Source organism: Macrotis lagotis, chromosome 4 (genome assembly GCF_037893015.1).
Source record: "Macrotis lagotis isolate mMagLag1 chromosome 4, bilby.v1.9.chrom.fasta, whole genome shotgun sequence".
NCBI lineage: Eukaryota > Metazoa > Chordata > Mammalia > Peramelemorphia > Peramelidae > Macrotis > Macrotis lagotis.
In genome coordinates this window covers 39,828,649-39,837,298 of record NC_133661.1, presented here as the reverse complement: position 1 = coordinate 39,837,298, position 8,650 = coordinate 39,828,649, and positions in this window count along the sequence as shown.

Sequence of the window (8,650 nt, the reverse complement as noted above, 5' to 3'; positions counted from 1 at the left end):
TTAAAAATATTAAAGTGCAATATAAATGCTAGTTATTATTAATAATACCAATGATGATAATAATAATGCAAATTGAGATTTATTGGTTATTTTCTGGTGCTATGTCATATTTTTGACATGTTGAATTTGACTAAAAGTACCCTGTACTTTTTTTTGTACAAATTGTTACCTCTCCCCCTTCTGTAACTTGAGTGTCTATATATTGAACAAAAGTGCAGTATTTTACATTTGTCCTTTCTGAATTTGTAATTAGATTCTTTGTTCTTGTCTGCTTAGATCTTTGTGAATCTATATTCTGTTCTCTAAAAGGCTTTCCAGTAACTTGATTTTCAAAATTGGAGAAATCAATTTATTAAATGTTAGACTTGAATGCTTGGCCTCAGTTCCTGATGAAATTGAATATAATATTTATTGAACATTTGTTTTGCGCAGGCCTATAGTTTGTTAAACCCTGGACATAAAAAATTAAAAATGACAGTTATTGTCTTTGGGGATTTTACATTCATTTTGGGAAATACAGGAGAGCAGGGATTAAAGTATGACACCATATTTTACAGGGGTATTGAAGGCAAAGCATTTCCAGACAAGAAATTCTGGAAAATTTTGAAGAGGAGGACAATTTGAGTTGAAGGAATCAGAGAAGAGGGAGTACATGATTTCAGCCTTGAAGGAAACATTGATCTTTATCCTTTCTGGTCACACTGACCAATCTAAGAGGTGTGAGATAGCACTTCAGAGATGTTTTAATTTGCATTTCTCTAAATCGGCAATGTTTAAGGCAATTTTTCATATGATTATAGATAACTGATTTCCTCATCTGAAAATCGCTTATGCATTTGTCAATTGGGGAATGGCTTGGTTTTTTTTTTAAATAAATTTGAGTCAGTTCTTAAAAATCAAAGGAGAGATGAATGAAACTGAGATAAATAAAATTAGAAACTAGTTTTATGAAAAAAAACAATAAAATAGAAAAACATTGATTAATTTGATTAAAAAGTAAAAAAATAATCAAATTACCAATATCAAAAATGAAAGGGGTAAATCTGCCACCAATGCAGAGAAATTTAAAACAATTAAGAGGAACTCTTTTATATGCCAAAAAATCTGATAATTTTCATGAAATGGATAAATATTTACAAAAGTATATATTATATAGATTAGCAGAAGAGAAAATAAAATAAATAAAATTACTCAGTCTTAGAAAAAGAAATTAAATAAACCATCAGTGAACATCCTAAGGAAAAAATTCACAGGGCCTGATGGATTCATAAACAAATTCTACCAAACATTTAAAGAAAAATTAAATCCAAGGCTATATAAACTATTGGAAAAATAGAGGAGGGAGTCCTAGCAAATTCCTTTTATGACACAAATATGGTGCTGATACCTAAACCAGGAAGAATGGAAATAGAAAAAAGAATACTAAATACCAACTTTCCTAATGAATATAATACAAAAAATTTAAATATAATACTAGCAAGGAGATTATAACATTATATCACAAGTAACAAACACTATTACTGGGAGGGAGAGGGAATCTATACCAGAAATGCAGGACTGATTTAATATTAGGAAAATTATCAACATAATTGATCATATCAATGACAAAATCAAAGAAACCGATTTTTAGATCAGTGAATTAGATTAGATACACAATACATTGTTGCAAATGAACATGGTAATTTTGTGTTTGATAAAACAAAAGATCTGGGGCTGCTAGGTGGCGTAGTGAATAAAGCACCGGCCTTGGAGTCAGGAGTACCTGGGTTCAAATCTGGTCTCAGACACTTAATAATTACCTAGCTGTGTGGCCTTGGGCAAGCTACTTAACCCCATTTGCCTTGCAAAAAAATCCTAAAAAAAACCCAACAAAAAAAAATAAAACAAAAGATCCAATTGGGAACAAAAACTCATTGGACAAACTATTGGGAAAATTTGAAAAAAAGTATGGCAGAAAATACGTATAGAATATCTTAAACCACATATCAATATAAGGTCAAAATAGGGTACATAATTTATACATAAAGCTGATGCCATAATCAAATTACAGGAGCATGGAATAGCTTGCCTGTCAGACCTATGAGTAAGAGAAGAATTTATTACCAAGTGAAATATAAAGAGCATTATGAAATGTAAATTGAATAATTTTGATTTTTTTAAATGAAAATGTTTTGCAAAAACAAAACAGTCCAACAAACATCAGCAAGAAAGCTGAAAACTGAGGGAAAATTTTATCGCAAGTTTTTCTGATGAAGTTTTCATTTCTCAAATATATAGAGAACTGAATCTAATTTATCAAATTAAAGTTCTTCCCTAGTTGTCAAAGGATATGAACAGTTTTCAAACAAATCAAAGTTAGATATAGTCTTATGAAAAGTGCTCTAAGCCATTATTGATTAGAGAAATGCAAATTAAAATAACTCTTAGGTACCACCTCAGGCCTATGAGATGAGTTAATATGAAAGAAAAGAAAAACGATAAATATTGGAGAAATGTGGGAAAACCGGTATACTAATTCACTGATGATGTTTTTCCTTCTTTTTTAAGGAAGACCATGACATCAGGGTGGTGAGGTCATGACAAGCTCATGAATTGGATTTGAGTGAGGGGAATATGCTAAGCCACCAGCCACACTTTCTCCTCCAGAACCTTCTGGGTCCAGTGGCCAGATATCAATCAGGATGACTGGAGATGGTCCTGGATGCAATGCAATAAATATTTTTTAATTTTTATTTTCAATTCCAAATTCTCATCTTCTTCCAGAAGGCAAGGAATATGATACCCATTAAATATATGAAAAGTAATGAAAAAAATTTCTTTATTAACCATGTTCTAAAAAAAACAAGGAAAAATAAAGGGAAAAGATTCATACTTCTAGTCTACATTTTGAGTCCATTGATTCTCTTTCTGGAGGTAGATAGCAATTCATATAAGTGCCTCAGGAGCTAAGGTGGATCATTATATTGAATAGAGTTATTATGTCTTTCATAGTTGATTATCTTGTCAACATTGCTGTTGCCATGTAGATTATTTCCCTGGTTCTCCTCACTTCACTTTGCATCAGGTCATATAAGTCTTCCCAAGCTTTTTGGAATTCACCCCCTTTTTCATTTCTTATAGCACAATAGTATTCTATCTCAATCATATATTACAACTTATTCAACCATTTCCCAATTAATGAACATTCCCTTAGATTCTGATTCTTTGCCACCACAAACATATATCATAATTGTTGATTTAAAATGAATTTGTAGTTGACTAAAACCCCCAGGCCATTTGTACATAAACGATTTAGTCTAGTCAACTTTCCCCAACTTCTCAAGTTGATTTAAAAATAAACTCAATTTTATGATCTTATGTAAATCTTTATTATATTTTATTTTATTCAATTTGAAAAATTTAATGTTATAATTGTTATTTTTATTCTATCTCATTTCATTGTTGATTATTCTTTGATAGTTTAACAGATTTGTGATTTTCTATGTTTGATTACTCATTCCAACAATATGGATCAAAACCTCTCCTGTGTATTTCTTTTTTTTTAATAAATCCTAATAGGAATAATAACTAACATTTCTAGAGTGCTTTAAGGTTTACATAATTTAAATCATTTGATCTGTTCAACAATTCTGAGAGGCTGATACTATTATTATCTCCATTTTTCAAGTGAGAAAGCTAAGACAGACAGCAATTTAATGACTTGCTCATGTCATACAGCTGCAAAACAGCTATAGCTAAGATTAATTCAAAGGACTTAGAAAGTAAGCAAACACATCATATGGAGTGCTTTAATTGCAATTATTCTCCCTGAAATTCAACTCCCCTTTGCCTAGCTTGGTCATAATCCCTTGAATCTTGATCTGAGTCTTTGTCTTTTTTTGTGTATGTCTGATTTTGCAGAATCTGAGTTTGTTCACATGTATACTCCAGATAGTTCTGTTGTTTTTAATCTATTATTGACCTTATAATCTTAAGCCATATCTATTATTTGCTCAAGAGCTCCCTAACTAGATCATTGCCATATTGCACAAAACTTGAAAAGTTTGAAATTAGCACCACAAAACCCTCTGGACAAATAGCTCAGTGACAAAGAAAGAACTAAGTTTTGAGGGAACAATTTGAATTTTGATAAAGTATCAACTCCAAGGAATTCGTTGAATTTTGTTTTAAATATCAGCAAACATCCTAAGGTTGGGATTCAGTTTGGTTCCAAGTCTCCTGTGGTTTTCACTTTTTGGATATCATCACCCTACCATCACCCCTATATTTGACCAATTTGGCCTTTACATCACCTCATTTTCACTACTCCAGGGAATGATCACTCTTCTGCTCAGCTTATAATATCGCAATCAGAAGATTTTCCCTTATTAATGACTCACTAATCTAAATTCACTAGTCTTGCCTTTAAATAATAGATTGTAGAATTGGAAAAAACTCAGAAGCTACTAGTCTGATTGCCTCATTTTGCATATGAGGAAACTGATGCCCAGGGAGGCTTCAATGAATTGTCTATGGTCAAAGAGTATTTATTAAGCAATTTGCAGTGGATAGAGCTCTGGTCTTGGAATCAGGGGGACAGGAGCTTGAATCCAGCCTCTGACACTACTAGCTGTTTGATCTTGGGCAAGTTACTTTACCCTGATTGTCCAACATCCAGGGCCATCTTCAGTCATCCTGATGCATAACTGGCCACTGGACCCAGATAACTCTGGAGGAGAAAGTGAGACTAGTATGACAACACAGTAGCCCCTCACTCAAATCCACTTTATGTGCTTGTCATGGCACCATCTCTATGATGTCATGGTCTTCTTTAAAAATGATTCTTTAACAATTATTATTATTATTATTATTGTTATTATGCAATTACTAATTGCCAGATATAGGGACTGGGAATACAAATCCAAGCAAAAAATCAAAGTAGTCTTGGCTCCAAGGGAGCTTACACTCTTTTGGGGGAAGACAACACATAAAAGGGAACTGAAAAGCATCCAGGCAATGGGAAAGAGGAGGCACCTGCTTTGTTGCTCCTGATGCATGAAACTCTTGTTTTGGTTTTTTTATCCTATCCTATCCACATCCCTGGAATCCCTTCTCTTCACCTTGCCCTCTGAACATTTTTGACTTCTTTCAAGACTCAATTTTAATACTCTTTTCTATAGATTTCCAATTTCCATGATCATTTGATCCATTTTTTTCTAAGATTACTTTCCTTCTACCCTGAATCTCTCTTGTATATACTTGAATATTTTATATTCATTTCTGACTACTAGACCCAGATGGTTCTGGAGAAGAAAATGAGACTGGTGACTTAGCACAGCTGCCCCCCCACTCCAATCCAATCTATGTATTTGTCATGCCATCATATGGTTTCATGCTGTTCTTCAAGACTGAAGGACAAGCATCATCTCTCCCATTAATACATAAGCTATTTGAGAACCATTTTGTGTATAATAGGGGGTTTCATCACTTGTACAAAAATATTCATAGCAGCCCTGTTTGTGGTGACAAAGAATTAAAAATTAAGTAAATGTCCTTCAATTGGGGAATGGCTTAGCAAACTGTGGTTTATGTATGTCATGGAACACTACTGTTCTATTAGAAACCAGGAGGGATGGGAATTCAGGGAAGCCTGGAGGGATTAGCATGAACTGATGCTGAGTGAGATGAGCAGAACCAGAAAAACACTGTACATCCCAACAGCAATATGGGGGTGATGTTCAACCTTGATGGACTTGCTCATTCCATCAGTGCAACAATCAGGCAAAATTTGGGGCTGTCTCTGCGATGGAGAATACCATCTGTATCCAGAGAAGGAACTGTGGAGTTTGAACAAAGACCAAGGACTGTACCTTTAATTTAGGAAAAAACCTGATATCTTATTGTCTAATCTTGCCATCTCTTATACTTTATGTTTCTTCCTTAAGGATATGATTTCTCTCTCATCATATTCAATCTGGATCAATACATACCATGGAAACAATGTAAAGATTGGCAAATTGCCTTCTGTGTGGGGGGGAGTAAGATTAGGGGAAAAATTGTAAAACTCAAAATAAATAAATAACATCTTTAAAAAATAGGGCACTTGGTCAATAAGGGTACTCAGTCCCCACAATAAGGCTGAGTTAGCCCTTCTGGGTATATTAAACAGAACATGAACAAATATTCATTGCTTCTGTTTCTTTTGTATGTGTGTTTTTTTACCCTGATTTTAGGTGAATTAATCATAGCCTGAGAGGGGAATTCTGAGGCAATCACTGAGAATAGAGGATTGGTCAGAGCCATCACAAAGGTCTCCCCTATGGCTGGAGTCAGTAGTAAAGGCAACTAGAGTATAAATGACTTATGTCAGAAGCAACTGAAGAATGTAGAAAGATAGTCCTAGGAAGTCCATGCAGCTTCAGGGATTGTTAGCCCTCATTAAAAAAAAATGTATTGTCTATGTATTCTATAAAGACACCGAGTTTTATAATCCAGCACAAAATTGAACCCAAGAGGAAACTTGTGAAGACACCTTCCCAAATAGGGCCAATAGTCAATTAGGTACTCTTGCTTGCATTTTCCCTATGTGGGCGCTTCATACTATATTTTAACTTTGAGCCTATTCTCCTTGGGAATCAAATGTATCTCTGGATTGGTAGGAGATTTTTTTTTTAATTTTAATATTTTATTTTTTCCAATGACACTTAAAAACAATTTGTAGTCTTGGGTTTTTTTTATGATTTTTTAATTCCAAATTCTCTCCCACTCTTCTTCCCATCACTGAGAAGGAAAATAATCTGATAGTAATACAGGTGATTTCATGAAAATATATTTCTATAAGGGGTGGCTAGGTGGCATAGTGGATAAAGCACCGGCCCTGGAGTCAGGAGTACCTGGGTTCAAATCTGGTCTCAGATGCTTAATCAGTACCTAGCTGTGTGGCCTTGGGCAAGCCACTTAACCCCATTTGCCTTGCAAAAAAACCTAATATACATACATATATACATATATATGTATATATATTTCTATATATAAAAGTTTTTAAAAATTCTATATGCTTCCATCTTCAATCTGATTCTTCTTTGCAGCTGGATATCAATTTTCATCATCGGTTTTTCAGAATTGTCTTAGATCACCATTGTAGAAAGCAATTTGGAATTATGTTATAAGAGATATAAAAGTATGTGCATCCTTTTACTAGAAATACTATAGTTAGATCTTGTATCACAAAGAAACTAAATTTTTGAAAAAGAATCTTTTGTATGTCTTGTTGGACTGTACCTATTTGTACAATCGATAATTATTGTAGCTCTTTTTGTGGTGGCAAAAATTAGAAATTGAGAAGATTGCCATCAATTTAGGACTGACTGAACAAGTCATGGCACATAAATTGTAGCAGGATGCTACGGTGCTATAAGAAATGTTGAGCAGGATACTTTCAGAAAAACCTGAAAATTCTTACTTGACCGGAAGCAAAATAAAGTGAGCAGAACCAGAAGATGACTGTATATAGTAACAGCAATATGGCATAAGGAATGACTGGAAATAGCAGTTCATTTTAGCTCATAAATAGCTTATCTTAGTATATGATGTGAGGTATTGGTATAAATCTAGTTTCTGACATCTTTTTTTCCCTAGTTTTCCCAACAGCTTTTGTCCAATGGTGAATTCTTGTTCCAAAAGTTTGGACCTTTGCAATTATCAAACACAAGATTACGATGGTCATTTCCTTCAATGCACTGTGTGCCTAATATATTACATTGATCCACCATTCTATTTCCTAGCTAGTACCAGGTTGTTTTGATGATCGTGGTTTTGTAACATACTGGTTGAGGTCTGGTCCAGCTAGGCTACTTTCCTTCACATTTTTTTCCATTAATTCCCTTGATATTCTTGATCAGTATTTTCCAGATGAACTTTGTTATTACTTTTTCTAGTACTATACTAAAATTTTTAGGCACACAATTCATAGAAGGAAATGACCATCGTAATCTTGTGCCTGATAATTGCAAAGATCCAAATTCTGGAACAAAACTGGTATAGCTACTGATGTTTTCTCAACTCTTTATATCTGATTGGTGTAGCACTGAATAAGTGTATAAATTCATTAATTGCCATTTTATTATATTGGCTTTGCCTACTTATAAACAGTTAACATTTTTCAATTATTTAGGTCTGAAATTATTTGTGTGAAAAGAGTTTTGTCATTGTGTTCACATAGTTCCTGGGTTTCTCTTGGCAGGAAGACTCTCAGGTATTTGATATTGTCTATAGTTATTTTAAAAGGAATTTCTCTTTCTCTTTCTTCATGCTGGACTTGTTGGTAATATATAGACATGCGGATGACATGTGTGGGTATATTTTGTATCCTTCTATTTTGCTAAAGTTGTTCATTATTTCAATTATTTTTAGTCGATTTTTTGGAATTCTCCAAGTATACTCTCTGGTATGCCAAGTGTATCATCTGAAAAGACCGTTTTGTTTCCTAATTCCCTATTCTAATTTCTTCCATTTCTTGTTCTTGTGGACAAGGATTGTCATTGCTAGTATTTCTAGTACAATATTGAATAATAGTAGTGATAATGGGCAATCTTGCTTCAACCCTGATCTTTTGGGGAGGGCTTCTAGTTTATATAAATATTACTTTTTTGCTCTTTATGTAAATATTATT